The 27,573-nt window shown below is 44.9% G+C and overlaps 1 protein-coding gene across 3 annotated transcripts in view; it reads left to right on the top strand.

Moving 5' to 3' along the window:
* LOC111870172 (extracellular serine/threonine protein kinase four-jointed) overlaps nt 1-27,573 on the top strand; it is a 176,202-nt gene that overhangs the window by 112,181 nt on the left and 36,448 nt on the right. For all 3 annotated transcript variants that reach the window (XM_023862239.2, XM_023862240.2, XM_023862241.2), the window contains one exon: nt 15,924-15,982. The gene's annotated coding sequence lies outside the window, so the exon portion shown is untranslated. The remainder of the gene's footprint in view (nt 1-15,923; nt 15,983-27,573) is intronic.

Here is a 27,573-nt window from a genome sequence, read left to right as displayed (position 1 = left end):
CTTGAACTACATGTACTCACTTTAGGCATTGTAAGGTCAAACTGAAGTCTTATAACGCCCTCCACATATATAAATAGAATACTTCTAAGCCCTCCAAGAAAGAATGGGATGTATATACCTTATAGTAAGACGGAGTACAATAGGAAAATACCCGTTACACTTGCCTCCCTCCCTCCTCGACTGGGAAAAGCCGGCTTGCCAGGTCATAAATGCTACATTTCACAAATTTTCGCCTTTGTAACTGCAAGTACAGTCCAGTCAAAAATATGGTTTTTAATACGAACTTCATGTACTTGAACTCTATTCCACATTGAAGCAACAGTCCAGCCTGGAATTTATTTTGTAATACTAAACATTATGGAACCGAAATTTTACATTATATCAAAGAATTGTTTCTAAAATGACAAAAATATGACCTTATTTCAAAATTATGCCAAAATATGCTGTAAAACCAATAAAACTCTAAAATGTGCATTTATATGCACAATAAAAACGACATAATTTCAATAAGAATGACTGGAAACATGCATAATTACATTTAAAAATAGGAATAAACCCTAGGAAAAAAATATGACATGTCATAGAAATCCGGGCCCTAGTAATCACCATAAGCCACTGTTAATGGGGCTAACGTGTCACTAGCAGTTTTACCAACCTTCACACAAAACTTGATGTTTATCCGCGGCTCCAGATTCTTGTCATTCATTTTTCCGCCAACACTACAGCAAGGACGACTCATTGGTCTGTGGCTCATGTAAACGCAAGTTGGAACATGTCCGAAAGTGCTGGGGTACATGAGTTTGCCTGACTCAACACCCCAGCGACACGCTGCGGCCATTCCGGGAATTAAATTGTCGAACCTTATAAGTAAGATACGACGGCGTGTACTGAATTTATTTCGTTCAGATTATGCACCAGTGGGGGACCGTTATGGTGGTGAAGCTGAGCGCTACATGAAAAGCAGGGAGTTCTTGGACAGGCTGAGAGCGTGTTAGCTTCTGAAGAAGAGCCCTGCTTCACGCAGTTAGGTAGTAAGTGTAATACAGCACTCATCTCTGAATGTGCCGCCTTCCGAGATGTTGCCGCGTCAGAAGTCTGCATGAATGCAACACTACGTGCCACGGCGACATACCCAGTTTCTCCTCCTGTATAAACAAGTACTGTAATAATGTAATGTGGAGCACGCGGTAGCGTAGTTGGGTGAGACGCTGTGCTACAATCTGGAAAGTCACTGGTTCGGTTCCCGATGTGGTCATTGGATTTTTCAGTTGACCTAATCCTTCCAGCAACACTATCGCTCTGGGGTCGGCTCAGCCTCTAAGGGAAATAAGTACTAGGAATCTTCCTGCGTGTAAAGGGCTGCCGGCGCATAAGGCTTACAACCTCACCGTCATCTGTGAGCCCGATTGTCTAAAACAGTGGTTCTCAACGTTTATGAGACAGCGGCCCAGTAAATTCTTTCTTTATAAGACGAGGGTCCAGTCCCAACAAATTTACTCGTAAATACCTTTCCAGTTTTGTTAAAGTTCATGCATTAAGCTAACTATAATATATTTATTCATGAAAAATGCTTAGAAAATGAAAATGACAAATTCCAGAAGAGCCTCTCGCGGCCCAGTATAATTGATGCTAGGGCCCACTACTGGGCCGCGGCCCCTGCGGTTGAGAAGCACTAGTCTAGAAAATGTGGGAGCCTCGACGTCTCATAACCCTATGGGCCTCTACGGCATGTTACAGGGAGAGCTTTGCCTCTTTTTTAGTAGAGTCAAGTAAGCATTTACTAATGTAGAATAACAAGAAGCAGGACTTAGGAAACCGCACTGCGGTGTGGTTTGTAGCTCTTGATTGAAAGTGAATTATTCACTAAGGCTTGGAGTGGTTTCACACGTGAATAGTTTTATAAGAGACAATGAAATTGCCTTAAGCTTAAAGGAGATATATTGATAAATTTATATTTAGAGGAACCAAAAGTCCCTATCGAAAATAACCAGAAGTGCATAGAACCGAGACCTGGGGTTTTCTCTCTGATGTGACCCTGTCAATACCTAAATATAACAGTGCTGTAGGATAGTGAATTTAAAAGGATGTTGGCAGGTCCTGGCTGCGGCATAAGCCAGTTGCCGTCCTCATATCTGCTCACAGGGATTGCAGAAACTCGCGAAACCCTCGGTTAAAACAGCCGGTGTCTCTATCCAAGTTCCGAATCGAGTATGTCCCGCATGAGGAGGGTCTAGATATTTACCTCTTCGCCAGCGCCGCACAGTCCAGCATATACTTGCACTTGTTTCGGAAGAACCTGCAGCTTCCATCTTCATGACAGTTGCACCGAAGGAAAAGGGCGGCGCCCTGAAGAAGCCTGTTGAATTTCGACCAGTTTACTTGGGGACTTAGTCTGCTCGCTCGCCCTGTGGTCAGCTGATGGGCAAGGAACAAGTATTTCAGGTCCGACGTCTCCCCGAGAGGCACGCGACAAGCCACATACCATGCCCTTTCAATTTGCATCACAATTAACTGTTTCAGGAATGGCAGTGACGTAGGTAGAGACTTATCGCTCGCAGTGATAAGTGTCAATAAACACTGATTAATCTAATGCTCTTCCTATTATAAACGCATCGAATTCGGGCTCAATGTTCGCTCTTAGATTATCAGGAGATGCAGGAATTCTTATCTACGCTGCGCCTTCCCAGTATTACTTCCCAGTAATAAAGCGGCCGGAACGGATAACTGACTACTTCCATCTAATACGTGAACTATATTACCAATCCCACATAAATCTCCATGGAGCTACGATTAATTAAACACAGCGTTAACTTTAATTACTAACGTACAGTAAATACTATATTATGAACACACTTCCATTTTTAAAGTCGGCACTAGGTGGAATCTAGTTATTAGCTTCACGCTTCTCTCGTTTACGCCAGAAGAAAATAGCCCCAGAGGAGAATTGTGAGAGAAGGTGGGTCAGCAGTAAAGCAGTTTCTTGCTCCTTCCTAGACTCGAACCCGACCACAATTAGTGTGGTAGAATCTTGTGGCCAATTTAGCTGTGTACGTTTCATCCAGTAGTAGCAGTAGCCGTGTCACTAACAGAGAATATTTAGCCTGCTTTCCTTGTATGAAAATAGAAAGTAGGGTTACGACTTCACCTTGATGTCTATGCGACTGAAAGTTAAAGCGAAGCTAACCCTGCAACAGGCCGTGGAGGCCCGTAGCGTTGTGAGACGTCGAGGCTCCCAAACTTTCTAGACAATTGGAGGAACTACCTCTCTCAGTTATTAAATGTACATAGGGTCAGTGATATTAGGCAGATAAAAATGCACACAGCTGAGCCATTTATACCCGATCCCAGCCCTTTTGAGGTTGAAATTGCTATTGCGAAATTGAAAAGGTATAAATCGCCAGGTAGTGATCAAATTCCGGCAGAACTTATTCAAGCAAGTGGCGAAATGTTACGTTCTATGATCCACAAGCTAATTATTTGTATTTGGCATAAGGAAAAATCACCTGATCAGTGGAAGGAGACTATTATTGTACCAGTTCACAAGTAGGTTGATAAAACTGACTGTAGTAATTATTGGGGGATATCACTGCTGTCAACGTCATACAAAATTTTATCCAATATTCTTCTCTCAAGGTTAAGTCCATATATAGGTGAAATTATTGGGGATCATCAGTGTGGGATTCGACGTAACAGATCAATTACAGATCAGATCTTTTGCATTTGTCGGATACTTTGCGTATGATTCAGTTAGGAGGGAAGTATTGGGGTATCCATGAAAGTAGTTAGGCTGATTAAAATGTGTTTAAACGAAACGTATAGCAAAGTCCATATTGGTAAACACTTGTGTGATAATTTTCCTATCCAGAATAGTCTAAAACAAGGAGATGCTTTAAGGCCATTGCTTTTCAACTTTGCCTTACAGTATGCCGTTAGGAAAGCCCAGGTAAACGAGGTGAGATTGAAATTAAATGGGACATATCAGCTGTTGGTCTATGCCGATGATGGGAATCTACTGGGTGATAATAAAAGAGAACAAAAACTCCATTGTTTAGTCCTTAAGCGAACTATACCGACAGAGCGACCGTCGCTTGTCGGCGACATTAGTGCCAAATTTAACGGATAGAGGGTGTCGCGTGGTCAATGCAACGAATCCCCACTGCCGTTAATTTCGGTTTTCTAGACCGAAGCCGCTATTTTCTTGAAATAGCTCCTCAGTTATCCTCACGAGGCTGAGTGAACCCGGTTCCAGACCCACCACTTCTCAGAAAATCTGGTAGCGCAGGGAATCGAATCCAGAATCTCTTGATCTGTAGCCAGGAACTCTGACCACTAGACCACAGAGACGGTCTAGCAGAAAGAAAACACGGAAACCTTAATTCACGATAGTAAGGAAGTTTGTGCGGAAGTGAACAAAAAAAAAACAACTGTATATGTTGCTGTCTCGTCTCCAAAGTGCAGGGTAAAATCATGACATAAAGATAGGTAACAGATGTTTGGAAAACGTGGCACAGTTCAGATATTTGGGAACGACTATAACAGATCAAGGCCTGATTCAGGAGGAAATTAAGAGGAGATTGAACTCGGGTAATGCTTGCTACCATTCAGTCCAGAACCTTTTGTCTTCTCGTCTGCTGTCGAAAAACATAAAAATTAGAATATACAAAACCATAATTTTGCTTTGGCCTTTTTTCAGTTTCTTAATCTTGTACACAGTCGGTGGGACTCGTTAGACGGGGGATCAGCCTGTTACAAGGCCTCTACGTATGCACAGACTAGCACAATGTGACGCGCTGCCATAGGACATCCATCGCTGCGCAACGAGCAATGAGAACGTATGCTACCTTGGAAACTGACTACCCAACAGAAGCAGAACTGTTGAATTCCCGCGGCAACAAGAGATTCGTTGCATAGCAACGGGCGAACCTAAACCCTTCGACAGTGTGTTCCCTGTTCAGACCGAGTGCAAGATATAACAGTCCAAATTCGAAAAGAGACCAGTTTTTTTTTATGCTATTGGGGTGGGGCTAAGTCCCTTGCACTGCGGCCACTTCTGGCCTGTTGTACCAGCCCAAGATGATAGGTGAGGGTGATTGTGGAGCAATTGGTTGACTGAAGATTGGCAGGGGAAACCAAAGTACTCGGAGAAAAACTGCGCCAGAGCCGCTTTGTCCACCACAAATCCCACTTGACCAGACCCGGGATCGTACCCGGGCCGCCGCTGTGGGAAGCCAGCAACTAACCTCTTGAGCTGTGGCTCGGCCCTAGAGACCACTGAGTTCGTATCCGACGAGAGCTAAGGACAGTTGAGCTCCGAGCAGAGCAGGAGACACTTCACCGGGATTAGCGATGCGAGAGTGTATAACACTGAAGAGGAAACGTCCGAAGACGTTATAAGTGCAAGTAACTGTATTTGTGAGTGTTAAGAGTGAGTGTCCAATAAACATATTAGTCCAAATCCGAAAACCACACAATTTTTTTGTCGCGTTACCTACGAAACATGAGACAATAAACACAGAATAAACGCACACATATATCCATGCATCGACTGGGATTCGAACCCACGACCTCAGTGTTCAGTCGTGAGAAGATTGCTCATGCCCAAGACCGCGCGCTCATTGTGATCGGTGACACTAACCATCAGTTGTTCAAAATAATTCTCACCTTTTCAGTGTAGCTGTCAACTTTTCGAAATTACTGTCAGATTAAAAACTGTATACTTTCTAAAGAGTTTATCACATTGAAATGAGGTCAGTGTTTCAAAGTACCTCATATTTACACATTTTTAAGGTAAACGTTAACACTTCAAATTAACTGTAAAATATTCGAAGTAGATATCAGCTCTTTAAAGTAATTATCAGCTGTTCGAAGCAACTGTCAACTCGTAAAGGACCAAGGCACGCAGTCTTGTCCCACTTGCATAGCAATGAGCAGGTTGATTGCACTGGGCAGTCTACTGCTGGACACCCCCGCTCAGTACGCATGCCCTGAAGACCTGGGTCAGCGCATGATATATGACGAATGCCAGGTTCGTGTGTTCTTTTCCAAGGCCCGTGGCTAGACGTCTCGGATGATACCAATCGCCATTAATTATATATCCGTGAGCCTTCGTGTCGCCAAGGACCTCAGTTTGATACCAAACACTGAACACCATCAATACCATCCATCCTTTTAACGCGTTCTCGAATATAGACTGTGCTTAAATAATTAAGCACAATGCCGTGAAGACGTATGGGGGAGTGGATGTGTAGATCCACATTTTCTTGATCTGGGCACGAGTTGGAGGTGAGTGATCAGATTCACACCTCGGCCGCTTTACCCCCTGGGAAAGAGCCCCTCGTACCCATTGGATTGGAAGCTAGTTGGGCCCCAGAGCCGGTTTGGAAGACATGGAGAAGAGAAAATTCTTAGCTCTACCGGGACTCGATCTCTGACCCTCAATCGTTCAGCCCGTAGCCAGTCACTATACCGATTGAGCTATCCCGGCTCCTCTCGGATATAGACTCAGAGCTTAAAATAATATATTCTCAAATTATGGCCCCTGATCCGGTTTCCCATATACAAATTGCCGTCATTCAAGCTGGAATCCATAGTTGAACCAACAAGGATACAGCCATTGTTCACCCTCAACCCTTTGAAGCCTGAATCTATTTTGCTGAATTACACGTACAGTCTGCATGAGTAATGTTGTTGCCTTTGCAGCAAAGGAGTTTGATTTCGGTGCGGCTAAATTGGGTTGTGAGTGTGGTGGTGGGGGGGGGGAGCTGCGTGACAATCACGCAGTAGCAACTCTGAAATTGGGAACCAACTCAGCATTCTCTTGAAGACAGAGGAAAACTAAGAAAACCCGTGTCGAGACGGTCAGTCGCAGGAGGTCCCGGGCGCGTATCACAGCCTGTAGTATAACTTCAGTTCCTTCCACAGAGGAGAACTTTCTTCTATCATACGGCGCCAAGTAGTCTGGTTGAATTTCATCGGCGTTTCAGAAGAAAGTACTCCTCCATATATTTGGGTTCTACCACGGAAACAGTATGTTACTCCGAAACATTGGTAAACTTCCACCAGACTGCACGGCGTAACATGTCTGAAGATAGCCTGTCTTCCCTTCTCAGGCTTCACCGCGTTCGCTTTACACACCCCTTTTATGCTTCCTTGTTTGGCTTATGTTATAACCCTCAAGATGGAGGAAACTTATTCCTCTCCATTACGCTAATATTGTTTAACGAAGTAATCGCAACTTTTTGTCGCACAAAGGACACTGTATGGGCAGAGTCTCTTAATGTTAAAATTATTGGTGCTGTGCTTTGGAGGGTTAGTAGGTAAAAAAATAGCACGATATTCGGGACAACCTGATAAATGTAAGGGTTATTTGATGACGCTGTACTAACTGTATCAACTAGAAGTTATTTAATATACAAGGAAGAAAATATGTCTCGAGAAGTGGTTACGAACTGCGAGTATGAACTTGGTGTGTCGCGTGAAGTGGTTACAAACTGCGAGTATGAACTTGGTATGTCGCGTGAAGTGGTTACAAATTGCGAGTATGAACTTGGTGTGCCGCGTGAAGTGGTTACGAACTGCGAGTATGAACTTGGTGTGTCGCGTGAAGTGGTTACAAATTGCGAGTATGAACTTGGTGTGCCGCGTGAAGTGGTTACAAATTGCGAGTATGAACTTGATGTGCCGCGTGAAGTGGTTACAAATTGCGAGTATGAACTTGGTATGTCGCGTGAAGTGATTCACTGCACAGAATGAATATCTGAGAACAGGGTGGTAAGGGGCAGCTTAGAACCCGAGAGAGGGGAGTCACAGGAGGCTAGAGGAGATTCATAATTCATACTCCTCACCAAATATTATTATAATAATGAGATCAAGGATGTAAAGATGAACAAGGAATGTAACGTCTTGTCATTCAGTGGTAGCAAAATTGATGAAGTTGGGATTGGAACGAAGCGGCTGCCGCATACAGTTTGAAAGCTTCGGTGCCAGCCTACTTGTTATGCAAACAATCGCCCTTTGTTACGAAACGCATATATGGATTACAGTAAACCCTCGAAAATCCGGCTGCAGGATAATCTGGGTCGAGATATGAAAAATGAAAGATTCTGTTCACAGTTGAGTGCATACTTAAAAGACTCTGGGATTTAGGAGCAAGAAGGATTTGATGCTGAGTTGAGGGCAGCTGGAGAGACTGAATCCACGCAAGAAAATATCCAAGATTGGCTTAAGCTGGATGCAGGAGACCCTGGATTTCAGCTTCTGACAGAGAAGAAAATTGCTGCAGTGATTTTTTATTTATTTTCGTCAGCACTACCGGGCGACTGTCGCATAAGGCTGACAGACTGACCGCCATCTGTGAGCCGATTGTCTAGAGAAAGTGTGGAAGCCTCGACGTCTCAAAACCCTACGGGCCTTCACGGCCTGTTACAGGGATGGCTTTACCTTTTAGCTTTACACTAACTATATTTTTAAGGACCGCGCCATAGCTTAAGCGGTTAATCGCTGGCTTCCCACCGCGGCGGCCCGGGTGTGGTCAAGTGGGATTTGTGGTGAACAAAGTGGCGCTGGGGTAGGTTTTCTCCGAGTACTTCGGTTTTCCCTGCCAATCTTCAATCCACCAATTGCTCCACAATCACCCTCACCTATCATCTGGGGCTGGTACAATAGGCCAGAAGTGGCCGCAGTAGAAGGGACTTAGTCCCACCCCACTAGCGATAAAAAACTATTTTTAAAATTTTCATTTTATATATATGTTTTTTGTCTTTAAGGCTATCCTTTGCTTCATTCATCCGGATGACTTCCCGCCATATCATCCGGATTAGCGAGAGTCTATTGTAAGTACTCAAAATACAGAAATGCTTAGGTGTTAAAGTAGGTGGTACATGTAGTTACCAATCTGCTTTAAACGGTTAACTGGAATCCAGTTTATAGGTCCGAGTTGTGCAAGTTGGACACTAGAGCCCGTCGCCAGTACTCGCCGCCTCGGAAGGTGTTGGAATTGTTGTTGGTTTGACAACAGCGGCTATTATGTAATAACAATGAGGAAGATAGCAGGTTGCGACTGAAGCTCTTAGTGTAAGTGGCGTGTAATGAAAAGCGGTGCGTTGAGGCGGACCCGTGTGGGTTTTCCTCTAAACCTATTAAGTGAGTCCTAAACTTGTAATTTCAGCAGACTCAGTCGGGTAGCCTGTAATTTGGTGGCAGGCTCTGAGTACAGGCCTCGTCAAAACTGCAAGTACTACGGACGGAACGAAACCTGTGGGCTCATTGCTGAGTGTTCCTCGTTCTCTGAAGCGTGACGTTTCTTTCTATTGAATTGAAATGCATAGTGAAATGCTTGTTTCATATATTGTGGTGTTGTGGGTGCGATGGCATTTTGTCTTGTGAGTGGATAGCAGCTTTCTGTACCGACTGTGGAGGCGGTCTTTCACCTGAAAACTTTGGTAACTGCCTACCAGACTACTCTGTGTCTTCTGCGTTGTTTCTTCTACCAAGGAAAAAATACTATACCTACCGAGCTACTGCTGCTTGTCGGCGAAGTTAGTGCGAACTTTTGCGGATAGAGTGTGTCATGTTAGCGCAACGGATTCCCACGGTCGTTAATCTCTGGTTTCTATACCGGAGCCGCTAGTTCCTAGAAGTAGCTCCTCAATTATACTCACGAGGCTCGGTGGACCCTGTTCCGGACTCAGCACATCTCAGAAAATCTGGTAGCGCCGAGAATCGAACCCGGGATCTCTCGATTTGTAGCCACGAACTCTGACGACTAGATCATTCTGTGAGTATATCTGACTATATAGTAGGAAAATTGCTGAGTAATGAACTCGATAGGATTTGGAAATAAGCGTTGTGGCAACATTTTCCTAAAGGGGCTGAAGAGAATCAAGAATACCCCCTGTGAGGATAGACAGTGTCCCAGTCAAGGTTCGAACCGAATCTCTTTCGAATACCGGTGAACAGTGTCAACGCTTTACGGCATGTCCACAAGACAGCTCAGGCAGCAAGGCACCGACTTGGTACCGCACAGGGTCGGATGAATTGCCGGATAACAAAATGTTACTGGGTCAGGATTCTCTCCGATATTGTTCGGTTTCCGCTTCTAGTCACCACTCCACAATTCTTCCATACTCATGTCAACTTCCCCTGAGCACGCAGCATATGATCACAACTTCAGTTGTTAAGTTTGGGGCCTCATCTCTTGAGTCGACACTTACTTTCGTATATTGTAAAATTCTGACAAGAATTTGCTACCCAATTCTTAATGTCTGCCTGTACTCTATAACTCCTGAAGGAATTTCCATGAAATTCGTTCCTAATGAGTTCGTATAATGTCTGTCCTCACCGCCCGAATTTCTTTTAGAATCTGAAAACCATAAGACACTTTACACAGAACCTGCAAAACATATTAATTGCACGTACCTCGCTGAATCTTTATCCCACAGGAAAATGTTTCGAAGAGAGATTTGTAGAGAAAACGGAAGCGCGAATTTCCTTTTGTTTTAATAAGTTAAGAGAGCTTTGAACGTAAAGTGACCAGAATGCCAGAACTGTTGCACCGTACATAGTTCACCAGTTCGTTTCAGCTGTGCTAGAGGCTCTGGAGGGGCCGACTCTGCTTGGTTCTCTAAACACAACTTCTCCGCTGGAGTTCAAACCCCTGCCGCCAGATGTCCTCCCCAGCTGAGTCTCACTGCCTCCTCACTTATTTCAGCAATGCATCTAGATTAGAGCTCGACACGAGATGTCCTTTAATCGAAATTAGTGCAGATATTCTAACAAAACTCGCACTCGTTAACAACACTTTATATTAACCGCTGGGGTTGCATCAACAATAAGACAGGCTGGAACATTCGTATTACCGCACCTGCGCTTGAGAGGCAATGCATCCTTATAGTGTGAGCCTCAGCAGTGTGAAAACAAACGGTGCAAACACATTGCACGTTCCTTCTCATACACGATAACTTTGGCTATGATGCCTTGTAAAGAAATTGATTGTTGTTCGATAGTGACTAGTGACTGCGAGCCTTCATCACCAATGATAATGAAAGGCGATTCAGCCCCTGAAGTTTCTGTACGTTCGTCACGAAGTTATTCTGACGCACAAAAGCCGGAATAGCGAAGTCAGAATAGACGTTCATTGCTAGACAACGACTCGGAAAACACATTCCCGCTCCAACGAATACCCAAGCAACAATCGCGTAACTTCTGTTTCTATTGAACGTCTCTGTAAACACGCCTTTCCAACAATAGAAAGGTTGTTTGTTCTATGTGGTCCGTGTAAAATGGTTACAAAGAAGACTTCAGTTGAGAAGAGTCGAGTTTCGAGACACCAGCCTGCGGCGATAAGAGTCTGGGAACAGAGGAATTGAAATGTTTTTGTAGTTACAGAATAATTTCAAGAAACGAATTAGGTTATGAAAAGAAATCTTCATGTGTGATTTGAAGTGACAATGAGACTGTTAAAAATCCGTTGCCAGGATGCGACTAGTGAAGACTGAGAACCCTAGTGTCTGTTCAACGGTGAACTGTAAATTATGTAGTTCCGATTTATGTGTATAAGGTGTCAATAAATCCAGTCATCCAATTCAGAACCTCGTCTATAGTCACTAATACACGTGGTGATATCTCCTTGATGAAAAAGAATTGGTGCTTTTTAACAGTGATGCTGTGAAAAACAATTTTCGAGGCACACTATAATGTAGTACGTTAGCTGAGACTAACCTAATTGTGTACAGAGATTAGGCTGACTGAGCGTTTGTGGCCGCTCCGCGGTTTAGCAAGTACACTTGTGTTCGCAGTCGTCTCGGATAGCGAGTTGCGTGATTGCCGGGTTCCGTATCTCGGCCGAGCAGTGGGACCGTACGTAACACCGAAGTGTCTACAAGTTCTGGACATACTTGACATTACACAGTTTCCATTTACCTTATCAGCGAATGTATGAACGTATGAGGGGTGGGCCTTCTCGGCCCTTGCACCCCCACCTACAGTGGTCTATCGACCGTTAACATGTTACATGAACGTGAGTTAAGTTGTAGATCAAGAACGAGGGAGCACATTTGTTTTGGTTTATCACGTCTGTTCTGTGAGGTATGTGACTTGGTCTCTGACATTGAGGGAGGAACATAGACTGAAGGTGTTTGAGAACAGGGTGCTGAGAAGAATATTTCAGCCAAAAAGAGATGAAGTGACAGGAGGTTCGAGAAAACTGCATAATGAAGTGCTTCATAACTTGTACTCTTCACAAAGTATGATTAGAATGATAAAGTCAAGGAATGTGACATTGACAGGGCATGTAGCACGAATGGGGAGATGAACACTGCATAGAGGATATTGGTTGGAAAGCCAGAAGGAAAGAGACCACAGGGAAGACCAAGGCGTAGGTGGGTGGACAATATTAGAATGGATCTTGGAGAGATAGGATGGGATGGTATGGATTGGATAGATCTGGCTCAGGATAGGGACCGCAGAAGAGCTCTTGTCAACACGGTAAAGAACCTTCGGGTACCATAAAATGCTGAGAAGTTCTTGAGTAGCTGCACAATTGACATTTTCTCAAGAAGGGCTCAGCTCCATGAGTGAGTGAGTGCTGACAGTACTCTTTGTGTGTGTGTGTGTGTGTGTGTGTGTGTGAAGTGTAGTCCATTGTTTGCAAGAGACGGTTTACTTGTGCATGTTACTCATGGGATATTGCGCTGAGCGTCGGCCTCAGTGTCTTATTGAATAATATATATAGGGCCTGAGTGAAACACTGGAAGTTACTGATACGAAAGCTTATATAGCAATGATAATTTCTATTGAATTCTCGACCAATTTGATAACGTTTTCAACGTTAATCCTGGGAACCAAGTTTTCCCAATCGGTTTTTTTTCGAAATGTTGGCAACATTTTGTGATCTCTTGTTCGCTTGTAAATGTTGACTCTTCCCTTCGTACTAAACGACAGGGAACTTCAGCCTTATGAGATGTGACGCCGTGTTAGGCGGATTGGTCACCTTTTAATAAACTACAAAATGTCGCATCGCAGAAGAATCGCTCTGCTCACAGCCAAAATAACCTCGATTCTGTATTCATGAAATGAATACGTCTAAATTGTAAGTTGATGAGAACTGGAAAACGCCAAAGACTGCCGTGTGATAAGGGAGCATTGGGCAGAGAGTTGCAAGCGCCGCAACACAACGCACAAAAGGGGGTGTGGTCCTTATGAGAACGGCGCGTCTAGACATGCAGTGAGGCTAGAGGTTCTCAAGACGGTGTGTGTGCAGAGTCTGGAGTTCCAGGGGTCGACATTGCTGTAGTTGGCAAGTGCATAACAGCCATCTTGAGTGTAACGATGTTTCATAGACGGACTTTTGCTATATGTCGTAATCTAATGGATACGGGAAGTTGCACTGTCAGACCCGAATTTTTGTATGTGTTTCGTTTGGTGCGTGACTTGAGGCCTGAGTCATGCAGTGCAAGATGTAACTCGCTGCCTGACTGGAGGCCTGCCCCTCCGTGTCCGTCAGGCCTCCCGCCTCCTAAGTTCATCCCAACAACACTCAGGGTACGAGCCCCACCCCACATCATGATTCTGATTGAAAGGGATTGACGTTATTGTTGCATCTTGTGTCAGAGTGGCGATGTTGATAGTGATTAACGAACTAACTGAACTAACCTGCATTCTCTCATGGGGAAGCTATCCCGAACAAGAGAAAGAGAGAGAGAGCCCGCGTGCTGCGCGAGTTCATTTTGATTTACGGTAAGGTAAAGCTATCCCTGTAACAGGCCTTGGAGGCCCACAGGGTTGTGAGACGTCGAGGTTCCCACACTTTCTAGACAATCAGCTCATAGATGGCAGTGAGCTTGTCAGCCAGGAAGATTCCTGGTATTCATTTCTGTTAGAGGCTGAGTCGACCCCAGGGGTTTAGTGCCGCAGGAAGGAATGGTACAGAATTTAATATGATTTGTTTCATTCTGGTCCGTCACACTAATATTATGAAAAAGCTAATTTAATATTGTCATGTGTATTAGTGACTGTAGACGGATTTGGATTGGTGAATAGATTTATTGAGTACTTGCAGGTCCTAATTACAAATAACTATAACATTATTGCCGATTTCCACGCTAAGCCTTCTCAGTCCACTTTGACTAGTTGTTACTTTGTAACAGCTCTCAACAGTGCCAATTTCTTTGCAGTGTTTTCACTAGACGTTTCCTGGTAAAGAACCTTAAGAATGCAGATACTTCAACTTCCATAATCACGCCGTTTCTGTACTGGGAATATCCCGCAACTGAACTCTCAACTCCATCTTCCCAACTCTCGACTAACTGCTCTCTTGGAACCCAGGAATTCGTCTGATTCATTCACAACTGAACTCTCTTTTATAATTCCTTTGCACGGACCGAACAGAAAACATCGTTCCCAACAATTGCTGTATTATTGCTTTGTATCCGTTGCTTTTGGCGATTGTGGGCTCTTCCACTGCGACGATTGTTGCTTTGTAAATCCAACTTTCGCCACCCGTTAAGATCCTGGAGATAGAAGCTGGATCCTCGTAGCTCAGGACACACGTTTACTCACCGGCGCTCTTGATCATTTGTCGAGATTCAGAGAACAAACTTCGCAGCAATGCGGCGCATGTTCAAATTTTATGTTAAGATATCCTGGGAGACTCCGTAACTGATCCAGTCAGTGTCTGCGAGCGCATTCAATGTTCGGCGACGGTCTTCGTGGTGAAGTTCTCTAGTTCTTCAACATTTTCTGTCGCTTTACTAGTGCTTGTTGCCTGAGCGTTCGTCATATTCAGCTGAACCTCAACCGGCCTTGAAACGTGAATGTCCTTTAAAAACCTCTGCCCGGCTTTTAGAATGTTCTCCAAAAGCCACACGAAACATATCAAAGAGTTTCGGTAGCGGATTTACCGAGCTTCACGTAAAACCTGATGCAGACACGTTGATCGATTTTGCCATCAATCGCAGACAAAACGAAACACAAAGTCGAAAAAGCGCTCGTGTAAAAACAATGCATGTTCACAGCGCGGTGTCACGTGGCAAATTGATGCAATAGGCTTGCGGAAGTGTGACCTTGTCCTCTTTCACCGAGGCGGTTACAGCAATAACAATAACGAAAGCTGAGTGTTGAAATGTCACCCCTTGCGTCTGACACCGCATGCTCGGGACCACATCCAGTTGGTTTCCAGTGAGATTTGAGGTTATCACGTCGGTGAACATAAAAACTGCAGTCGTCTCGTATGTGACGCCGTCCCGCGTACCAGACTAAGAGGTGTCACGTTCCAACAGACCGTGTTCTTTGTCTGTGACTTGCCCCGTGTGTGCTAGATACCTCTACAGTCTCGCAGCGCTTGATCCCTTCTGCCTGCTACATTTAGTGGAGCGCAGAACTCAACGTCAGCCTGCTTTTCTCTTTAGAGATAATGGATCAAGATTTGGACTCATAAATAGCATAGTCCTCTGTAATGCGTAATCGTAGAGCTGCGTTCTTATGTGCCAACGGATTTTCTGAACTGATTCTCCCCATATATAATCCCCTTGATTTTCTTCGTGAATTCTGTCTCATTTGAAAAGGTCTTTCTTCTGGAACATTGCGCAGTGTTGTCCGGTGAAAACCAACCGACGTTTCCGAGGAACATGTTAAGAGCGTCTTCATTGCGGAAGAGTAAGCAAAGTAAGATACCAGCATGGAGCCGGCAGCAAGCAGATAAACCCTGAATATGGAGGCAACATGTTCTTCTTAAACGTCTGTTGGCTCTCACGGACTACACGGCGCTATTTCCCATAATATAGAATTATTGATAACCACTGCTGTGAGAACCTCAAATCCCGCAGGAGTTCTTATTTGTTTTTTCAGTTCACAAATATTTTAATTTTACAGCTCCTTCCCTTCCCTAATGGTAAGGTTGTCTAACGGTGTGTTTCTATCCTTTACAGTGGCCGTTGGGGACCGGATGTCCAAGGGACCTAGCTGCTTGCAGGCAAAAGTGACTCAGGTAACTTGCTAGTCAACCGAGAGGCAGCGTCGCTTGCGCTCTGCCGCTCTGCACCGCAATGTTTTTTATACGTATGTTGCTGGTATTGGAAGAATGACTGCTGAATACTAAGTTCGAAACGAGGGCCGCGCCATAGCTCAAGCAGTTAGTCGCTGGCTTCCCACCGAGGCGGCCCGGGTTCGATCCCGGGTCTGGTCAAGTGGAATTTGTGGTGGACAAAGTGGCGCTGGGGCAGGTTTTCTCCGAGTACTTCGGTTTCCCCTGCCAATCTTCATTCCACCAATTGCTCTACAATGACCCTCACCTATCATCCGGGGCTGGTACAATAGCCCAGAAGTGGCCGCAGTACACGGGACTTAGTCCCACCCCACTAGCAATAAAAAAAAGTTCGAAACCATGTAAAAGAGCGGTCGTGGCCTAGTTTAAGATGCTGTGACTACAAGTATTATGTTTTTGGACATTGTCAATCGTCTAGTCTATTTTCTAAAAACCGTCCAATAGATAGAGCTAGCCCCTATCTCCCCAAGGTCCGGTGAGAGGGTCTAGCTCTATCTATTGGATCCAACTGAGTAGGTTTCACCTGAGGACGGAGACAGAATCCAGTCTGCGAAACGTTGTGTTTTAAAAAAGAAACAGGACGGTATTTTAAAAATAGACAAGACGATGGATAATGTCCAAAATAACAATACTTGTAGCAGTATTCAATCGTCACAGGCTTTTAGATCTTCTATGCTGTGACTATTCTAGAAGGGAAGTGTTGACTGAACTCTTTGTCCTTACGTCATTTACACGTAAATCGGACGCAAAGCTAACGTCGTTTCTTTAGCATAGGATTTGAAAATGTCAGCAATAAACAGCAGTGTCTCCAGTCGGTAGTACAGATGAGCGGTACCTCCAGGCTATGATCCTTGTCCTTAGTTTAAGAAGCTGTGTTTCCAAAACATTTCAAGTTCACAGCACGTGTATTCAGATATTCAGAGGAAACTAACTCGAACTGTTTTTCAACAGTTACAATATGTGTAAAACTCAATCGTATATGGAACAAATGTCTAGAAACGAGAATTGTCACATTTTCCTTCAATTTTCATCGAAGAAAGCAGTCTTCTGGGTTGTGGCACCGTGTAAATGTGGTGTTAACCGACGTTTCGGAGGAACGTATCGCCTCCATCTTCAGGGTAGAAGGAAAAATAAGAAATCCGCAATCGAGGAGACCGTGAGAACCGGTACAAGAAGACTGCTTTCTTCATAGTCACCGCAGTGAAAACCTCAGATCTTACAATTTTCAACGAGTTCGTCATGTAAACCAAGTGGAAAGCCTAGTTCACAACGGGTCGCCAGAATAATGGCGAAATTAGCACATATTTTGCTGTATTACCTCTCCTGAAGATGTAGGCCGTATTCCGCTGCTAAACGTTCCTCCTATCCGCCATACTGCAGTGTCTTAACGCGGAAACCCAGAACATGAATATTCAGAGTCGGCAAAACCTCAAATCTTTACATAAGGACTATTGCAGAAATATTATCTGACAGCTTGCCGCAAATCGTTCGGTAGTTCCAGCGGGAGACACACTGTACTCACATAAAGCGCGACTGAACTCGTCTCGGGATCTAAACGTCGGTAACCTATACACATTACAATTTATCTTGAATATCGCCCCCACAAAACCCTGAACATGAACCGTGAAACAACCTTATGTTATGTGCCCACCGACCGCAATCCCGAGCCCCTGCTACTCATTCTAGTTGCATCTTGTGTCGATATGTCAGTGAGAGCTGCACGTTTTTACGAGCGTTCCCATGCGGGGCCCATGTTGAGTGGCAGTTGGGGAGGATACTCCAGTACAGATTTCACGATATTGTCCTTCCGAGTAGAAACATGCACAAATCTAGACTACGTTACCGTTTGCCCGGTATACCATTGTTGGTTGTTGAACGCCGAACATGACTGATACCCCTCTCACGTGATTCATTTTATTCAGGCAACAAACAGCGACTATTTCCCTAAACAACATGAACCGGCTGGTCCAAAATATAAAGAATCATGTTTTCCCTGAAAGAGGAACTGAATTGCTAAATATTATTCCAACTAATTTCGGCTTCAACGCCGGCACACACAGTGAATTTTCTCTTCTTCACGTGTTCCAGACCGCCTCTGGGGTCCATCGAACCTCCTTTCAAATGGGTACTGGGGGCTAAAGCGGTCTGGGCGTGAAGCTGACCACTCACCTACAGCTACTACTAAGGTCAAGAAAATGTGGATCTATACATCCACTTCCCCATATCCTTCATGGTGCAGTGCTTAATTAGTTAAGCACAGCGGCAACTTTGCCTTTTTCTACCTTGTGCCGGCACACGCAGTCATTACACCTCCAGCAATACAGCCCCTGCCTCTAAAATGATGTACGGTTTGTGAATCTGAGGCTCTCACAGATGACTAGGGCTGAAGGTATCAGAGGCTGGAGGCGATGTAAGCCACAAGATTGTATATCCTTCACTGTATCATTTTATATTCCTACACCATCTTGTAGCCTGGTAGGTGGATACCAACGTTTCGGAGCAAATCATGCCTCCATCTTTAAGACTAAATCTGTTTTGCGTCCGCTAGCAGTAGCAGTCATCTTCAGGATTATGATGCCGTGTTGTAATTTGGTGGTGGTGGGGGGGGGGTGCCAGTGTTTACAAGGACCTTACTTTCTTTATCGTCAGTATATGGCAAGGTCAACACAGCAAACTTGGTTTTACAATCAATCAATATTCATGAAGAAACCGGTCTTCTGGGATTTGGCACCGTGTATATGTGGTGTTAACCGACGTTTCGGAGGAACCTATCGCCTCCATCTTCAGGGTAGAAGGAAAATATAAGAAATCCGCAAGCGAAGAGACCGTGAGAACCGGTAAAAGCAGTCTGCTGATGTTCATCGTTCTGGGTAGCCGGTATAGCATAGTCGGTAGAGCGACTCGCTATGGGCTGGACGGTGGAGGGTTCGGATTTCGTTTCCCGGGACATTCATGAATTTCTCTTGTCCACTTCGGATCACCTGGCCTGCTATCTAATGGGTACCGGGGGCTCTTTCCCCGGCTGTAGACGAACCGGGGCTTGTAGGTAAACAGTCACCTCCACATAACGCCGAGGTCAAGAATAATGGAGGTATACATCCACGCCCCCATACGTCTTCATGGAGTAGTGCTTAATTAGTTAAGCGCAGGGTCAACTTAACTTTTACCTTATGTTCAGAGTTTTCAGTGTTGTGTGAATAATTGTGGGAGGCCACGCGGTAGAGCGTCTCTCACTGTCGATGTTATTACGCCCGAGACTGTGATGTAGTTAACGTGTTTGGGATATTATTGTTATGGGCTGTTCATGCAGTATACGTCTTGTATATGTGGGTTGTAAGGTATTGCTGTCCTCAATGTACATGCTCGTTGTGTGTCTCATAGCTACAGTATCTTATCATGAGTGTTACGTATGTCCTATAACAATGATTATTCTATAGTCTGTTAGGTCGGCACCAACGTTTCGGAGAAACATATTGCATTCTTTTTCAGAGTTCAGGTATGCCTATACATTGTAAATATAACCCTTCTCTCTCTCATAATGGAGGACAGGAAGCTATTCTTTAACGCTTGTACCTACCAGTGAGTGTGTAAGGGGGTACGCGGTAGCGTAGTTGGTTGAGGCACTATGCTACAGTGCGTACAATCAAGTGCGCGCCGCGGCTGCAATTTGCCGTGAGTCATACCACCGCAGAACGGATGCAACTCCTCCCCGCGACTGCAGTGCNGGCCTGGGGCCGATTCATCCTCTAACAGAAATGAATACCAGGAATTAATTAAATAATTTTCCTGGGGAGTAAAGCGCTGCCGGCGCGTCAGGCTGACAACCTTGCCGCCATCTTTGAGCCGATTGTCTACATAATGTGGGACCATCGACGTCTCAACCCTATGGGCCTCCAAGGCCTGTTACAGGGATAGCACAAATAAATTTGTAACCATGAACAGAGAGGCAGTATGTTGCTCTGGGCTGTCCTTAGTAACGCTCCGGCCTACACAATGTGAGAAGACCAAAAGGCGCACACCTTCCCCCAGAAAACTGGCTGCCACCGCTTCTAGGAAATTTTTCTTACAGCGACAAGTCCAGTGGGTACCGAGGATAACGCGACCGGAGCGTGAAGTTGTATCCAGTGCCGAGGTTAATACTTGGATCTGTATGTCCGCTTCGCCACATATTCATTCTTGGCATGATGTTTAACCAAGCAATGAGGTAACTTTATCTTTAGGCCTGGTCCCACCAGACCTGAATTTGACGCTTAATGAGACAGCCGGAAAAAGATTCCAGAAGAAGGAAGTATTCTTCAACGGAAATGTTCCCGTCTTTCTCCAGGCATTCCTCACAACCGTTATTGAACCAAGGATTCCACCCTGAACACAGGTTTCCTTACAGAAGATCAAAATAATCCCTGTTGACCTCACATTGCCATATCACGATATAAAATTTATGTCTTCCTTATCAAGCATATAGCCTTATATGCACNCCCCCCCCCCACGGCGCGGTCTATTAGCAGGAATCTCCAAGTATATTTATAAACTACACATAAAATAAACCACATACCACAAAACAGGTATCTTCTGCAACACTCCCTCTGTTTCCCTACGTTAAATGCATACCCTCAAGACTGACGTTACAAAAGGAGCAGTTAATGTTTTTATTGCTACCCTTGTTGAAAATCTCGCTGCCATCAGGCCGACATATTTACAGCTCCTCACTCAAAAAAGGCCCTTAACTGCGAGGAGGGTAGGTGTAATACCTTTCCCATCTGTCATGAACAGAAGACAGATTTTATATTATGTATACATTTTACAATTTCTGGTCTGTTAGAATTCTTTCCCACATTAACCCAGCACATAGCACTGTGGCATTTCCATTCAACCCTCGTGCCACCGTTAGTCACATCGTTAACTGCTGCTAATGACCATGCTCTCTGGAGTCCACTGTTTCCCCAGTGGGCTGGGGCGTGTCGGAGGGGGTTGAAGCCCGATAACCGTTTCCCCTGACATATGCTACATACACTGCCAATCCAAGGGATAAAGGACGTAAGAGGAATTTGAAAGCCTCTGATAACACTTTCTTTGAAGAAAGCAGTCTTCTGGGATTTGGCACCGTGTATATGTGGTGTTAACCGACGTTTCGGAGGAACGTATCGCCCCCATCTTCAGGGTTGAAGAAGTATAGGTAAATCTGCAAGCGACAACACCGTGAGACACGGTCAAGCAGTCTGCTTGACCGTGTCTCACGGTGTTGTCGCTTGCAGATTTACTTATACTTCTTCAACCCTGAAGATGGGGGCGATACGTTCCTCCGAAACGTCGGTTAACACCACATATACACGGTGCCAAATCCCAGAAGACTGCTTTCTTCATAGTCACCGCCGTGAAAGCCTCAAATCTTACAACACTTTCTTTGTACAGAGCAAAGAAGTTTACGTAACTCTTTGAAGCCCAGGGGCTTTAACAAACCAAAACTCAGCATTCTGCCCACAGAGTGTGTCTGTGTTCCACATAGTTCTCACAGTGAAGAGCCACAATTTTCCTAAACAGGCTATGTTACGACTGACGGTCAGTCGGCCAGTCTGTCATGGAATGAAGCACCCTTCTGGGGCTTAAGACCAGATCTTTCTTACTGCCAGGCACTTGCAGGTTTGTTGATGTGGGACGCTCTCTCTGAGGAGAAGAAGGGTCTGTCGTTTGCCAGAGACACAGTCGGCAGTAATAAGTATGTTGCCAGTATGTACAATTTACATTGTATATTTTCCTAAACATCATTAACCGGTTGGTCCTTGTAGTGGAGCTGTAATGTGTTTCGTGTGAGGCATGAACTGAATTTTTATATTATTGTATTATTAAGAAGATATTCGGTCTTTGAAGTGATTAAATGGTTTCTTGCCGTGTCATAACAAAACCGCCTCTGTGGTCTAGTGGTCAGCATTCCTGGCTACAGATCCAGAGGTCCGGGTTCGATTCCAGGCGCTAGCAAATTTTTTTGCAGAAGTAGTGGGTCTGGAACGGGGTCCACTCAGCCTCGTGATGATAATTGAGGAGCTGTTTCAAGGAAATAGCGGCTTCGGTCTAGAAACCCGAAATTAACGACCGTGGGGATTAGTTGCGCTGACCACGCGACACCCTCTATCCACAAAAGTTGGCACTAAACTTCGCCGACAAGCGGCGGTCGCTCGATCGATATAGTTCGCTTGCAGACTAAACTCAGCGGAGTTTGTCTGTTTTTTGTCATAACAAAAGAAACCAGACCAGGCTTCAGAGTAAATTTACGTCGCATCAGAAAAAGTTACATGAAGACACGCTTGAAGTTTTACTGTGAGACCAAGGGAACGTAAGTTTTCACTGCTACACCACGGGACACACGAAATTCGAATACATGAGACCAATATACACGTGAAGTTTCACTCTCTGACCAAGGGACACGTGTCGTTTCATTGTGAGACTAAGGGACACCTGAAGTTTTAACTTGGGAATAAGGGACACATGAAGTTTCACTCTCAGACCAAGGGACACGTGTCTTTTCACTGTGAGACTAGGGGGCACGTGGCGTTTCACTCTCAGACCAAGGGACACGCGACGTCTCACTGTGAGACTAAGGGACACGTGACGTTTCACTATAATACCAAGGGAGATGTGTTTTAATTTGAGGCCATGAGACGTTCCACTTGCCCTATTCGTAGTATCGTAGCTTACTGTTTCCTGTAGACATGCAGTAGCAGTTGATGGCTGTTGTTTCGAATTGCTGACTACAATATTTTAGAGTTTATAGTACAGACATATTCATTTATCATTGCCCGTTGTTGCCTGCTGAAATGGAGGGACGCATCTGGCCTGTCGGTTCCATTACAAGGAGCTGTTCTTGATCACGCGACAGAGTATTAAGGATGGAAAAAGATTCATTTTTCTAAACGTTTAGTTCTTTAGAATGCCATGCGTTGGATAAAGCCGGAACACCTCAGGAACGCCGACTGCTATACAGCCTCTCTGAAACCCTCTAGTATTGAAGAGTTATAGAATTCAGTCAACAGTTTTCTAAGAGGATAACTGAGCTGAGACTTAATGAACAAACCAGATCTTCTAGGGATTATGTAGAATGTGGTGAAGGTTGTCAGTATTTTCGGGTCTGCCTTCCTGCTTGCCTGCTTCTGTCGCTTTGATGGTTTGACGATTCCCAGTTACATAGCGTGGCGTTGAATACGATAAGACGAATGTGCATAAAGGCTGAAACTTTCGGGGTCAGAAATTTATTTGAATAATAAATACGTAATATTTCAGATCCTGGCTCACAAAAAACCCACCATGCTTCGATTACACAGACCAGTCCGTCAACGCTCTTGCGGAACTATGAGTATCGCTGTTCTTCCCTGGAATCACATGACAAACACAAATATATCGCTCGGACAGAATTCACGTCTTTTATAATATCCGGATGATATTGTGGAATGTAGACCAGTTGCGAGGCAACGACCGCGAGGCAAGTAATTATACACAACCATTACTAAGTAACTGCTCCCACGGCAACGAGAGAATGCAACAATAATGAAAGATACATTTTCTGTGTGGTCCATGCCGAGATGTTATAACGAGGACCAGTTAGCACTTGCAGTTAGAGAAGTGCTGAGGTTCAGTCGTTGTGAGCTGTTGCTGTTAGAAGCCAGTAGCTGAGGCCGTGGACAATTCAGAACCCAGAAGAAGGGGAACGTCCGCCGTTGGGAACCGCTACCGGGCAACGGTAGTGAAGGCATGACTGAGAACACTAGTTTGTGTGTGATAGTGCTTTGGAAAGTGTAGTCTCGAGTTGTGCAAGAGTTCAGCAAATCCAATGACGAATGGAAACTCCGTCTGTAGTCACGTGACAATATAAATATGTTGTAAGAATAATGACCGCTATGTTTTAAACCTATAAGCGGGGTCGTGCCTGAGGAATGTATCCGGATGGGCTATAAAACACGATTATTCTGCCAGAGATAATTCGTGGGCCATTTTGCAGTGCTCACAGTGTCTGTATAGAACTACAGGCGAAGGCTGTAGGGGCAGTAGTCGTAATGTACCGCAACTTTGCTTGAAGGGATAGAGGAAGTGCCTCAGTCATGATTGCCGGTGCGCGAAGCGAGATTGTAGCTTTAACACTACGCCAACCCGCTCGGTGGTCCAGCCGAGTACCTCACAGATGTAAATGAAACGACTTGCAGTTGTGCTGAGCGATTCACACGCAATGTGTCCAAAGATGGTAACTGTAGAATCCCCTTATCCCCACTGTAGTTCAGTCGACTGTTGAGGCATTCTTGGCGCGGAGCCTTCCCTGGTCACACAGATGGCCTGTAATTTCCCCCTGAACCCAATTGCCGTCACGAGTACAAGGGGCTCTGTCAGCGCATTGTACATCCAACATAGAAATATTCCAGAGATTTCGCGCTATAGTCACTGCACCGTGGTACGTCCCAAACAGATTGCTACACGCCGATCTGGGCATACCCACAGTACGGGAAGAAACTACAAACATCATCCGTAAATACAAATACAAGATAACAGCACATCCAAATGAACTGGCAACCACATTATGAAACGACGCAGACGAGCCCAGAAGACTGAAAAGGCTTAAGCCAACCGACCTAACGACGCGCTTCACATAAATGAAATACATACGGTAACAAAGTCACACTCGAAATAGATCCATAGAGAATGCTCACTGGAGCATTACTCACCCCGACATGCTCTTTCTTAGTATTTAAGTTTTAGAGTAAGTATTTCGTAAGATGTACCTATAGCCCTTAATATGAACTGATTGTACAGTAAACGGAGATATACAAAAAAAAAGCACCTGACCTGTGTTTTGCTTCGTGGTCTCTCTACAACGCGCACTGTGGCCCTAGCTTGCGCTTGTACACAGTAGCAACGGCAGAAACTAAGTAATTAACTATTATTATTTTTTATTGTTAGTGGTGTGGGACTAAGTTCCTTGTACTGCGGCCACTTCTGGCCTATTGTACCAGCCCCAGATGATAGGTGGGTGATTGTGGAGCAATTGGCGGAATGAAAATTGGCAGGGGAAACCGAAGTACTTTGAGAAAACCTCCCCGTGCGCCACTTTGTTCACCATAAATCCCACTTGACCAGACCCGGGATCGAAGCCGGGCCGCCGCGGTGGGAAGCCAGCGACTAACCGCTTGAGCTATGACGCGGTTCTAATTAACTAAGTCGACGAAGAAGAGTCCATCATGAGATGCTACTAGTCGCCCGGCTGGTCACAGAGTTTGCAGCATTTGTAAGAGCTTGAAGGCTCATTACCATGTTCACCCACGCTGGTCTCTCTCAAGATACAGCCGAGTCCAGTTTCTTTAAGACTGATTTCAATAGTATCCTCTAATTTATGGGTGTATTTTTCACGTAGTCTCTCCCATGCACGATGCGTGCCCACCCGTCGCCCTGGCTGCGCATCCAATGCGCATATATCACCTTGCGCCTTACCCTTTCCTCCTTGGACTTCCACCCTCTTAAGACTCACTGTTTGGTGGTATCTTGTATCGGGGAGGAGGGTCGACTTCGAAATTTCTTCTGACTCCTTTCGAAATTGATTTCGGTTTGGAGTCTCCTCCTGATCTGACAACCGAGCTCCTACGTGGTTTTCCGAGTCCCCTCGAATGGGTAGTCCACATACAGACTGTATTAGGACTGTTAAGTTTCTTCCGGGTCACTTCTGTTCGTATTTTGTTTCGCTACAAAACCATAATTCTGTTTGCTGCAGTTCGTGGGCCTCCTCCCACGGAGTCCTCCGTCTCATCCGATCCAACTATCAGCGCAGTGGTTTGTTTTGCTTTAAGTACGAGTAATGCTGCGTGTTAAGTAACTGGTACACACCGGCAAGAGGAGCAGATTTGTTTGTTGTCGATCTGCAGCACTTTGGTTCAGTATCAGTCCAGTGTCTTTCCGTATGAATCCAGCTTTTTGTGGAAATTTGAGCGTGAGAATAATTTTCGCATTCGCAGCTTACAGTGCACCGGAGACGTAATTGTGTTCTGACACTCGTTACGTTTGGTTCTTTGCGATCAATCTGCTCTTCGCGAAAAATACGTGGATGTTGGTGTTTCGGAGGGATTCGACACTTGCGCCCGGAAACTATGGAACAATAATTCTGTGAATGGATTTGGCATTTCCTGAGGTCGATGCGCGGACTGAGGCTCGAGTGTTGCATTTACTTACCCGTTTTCCCTCCTGGCGGTGCTGAACATTCCTGTGGCGTCTAGTGCTCATGGGCTTGACGTCGAAGTGCAGGTTTCTTGTCAGAGTTGGATTCCGGTTGCCATTGATGACACAATTTCGTTAAAGTTGTTTTGCCCATCTTTCATACAGAGGGAGGCGAGTGGGCGGTCACGTGTTTCGTATGCCAAACTTGACCCTGAGCCCAATTTGGCCAGTATTTGTTGGTCTTGTGACCCTTTCTTCAGGGCATTCAAATGTGTTACCAGAAGTCAGATTTCCCAAAGACGCTGTTCCGGTTTTGATGGGATTTTGTGTATTTGTACTTGTCTATTTAATAAGCTTCTTTACTCCATGCGAAGATGATTAAGTGAAATTCCGGTCGCGTACGGGTTGGATGGTAATTTTATTTTTCAATTTTCGCCAAAGGGTTGTCAGATCGCAACCCTTTTTAAATAATCAGTTTGCCATGTTCTGAACCCTTAAGTGTTTCGGATAAATTTATCCCTGGACCAACAATTTCATTCGACCAGCTTCAACCGGACATCTTAAAATTCTTTATCCCTATGAGTTGGCTGATGACCTTGAGGCGGGATCTGTATGGACGGGGGCGCCTGCATTTTCTCCCAGTCACTTCTGCGGCCCTTGTGCCCCAGTCGCAATGATAACCCTCTGGATGGCTCCCATGCAACCATGGAAAACGGAGGCATACGTCCGTGCCCTGAGTGGGATTCTAACGTAAGACCCCATTCGAAGAAAATATGAGACTTTTCTTAACTTTATGGGGGGTGGTACGTCAGCCGCTAAGTGGCCTGTTGTACCGGCCCTGCATGATACATGAGTGTAGAGCAGTCGGTGAAATGAGAATTGGCAGGGGAAGCTGAAGTACTCGGAGAACGCTAGCCTCAATGCCACTTTGTCCACCACAAATCCCACATGACCTGATCTGGGATCGAACTTGAATTGCCGGGCTGGAAAAACAGCGACTAAAAGCATAAATTCGTTTAAATAATATATAAAAACTCAGTTTCCACCTGACACACAACACACTGCTTCTTATTACCACAAAACAACCGATTAATGCTATTTAGGGAATAACCGCTGTTTACTGTGATCATACAAAACACATGAACACACTCTGTGGGGGGGGGGGGAATTGAAGCTTTCTGAATTTTAAAGCAGGTGGCGTATGTTTTCAAAGGTTCAAAATATATACGCTAAAATTAAGAGCGGGCACTTTACCTGCACAGATAGATAGCCCACCAGTGAGAATATGACTCATCAACTGTATCGGTCACTTTCAACGCAGGGTGTATTTTACAGAAATTTCTGCATAAATG

Source organism: Cryptotermes secundus, unplaced genomic scaffold (genome assembly GCF_002891405.2).
Source record: "Cryptotermes secundus unplaced genomic scaffold, Csec_1.0 scaffold734, whole genome shotgun sequence".
NCBI lineage: Eukaryota > Metazoa > Arthropoda > Insecta > Blattodea > Kalotermitidae > Cryptotermes > Cryptotermes secundus.
Note: the sequence above shows the minus strand (reverse complement) of the source record. Positions and strands in the feature narration are given on the sequence as shown.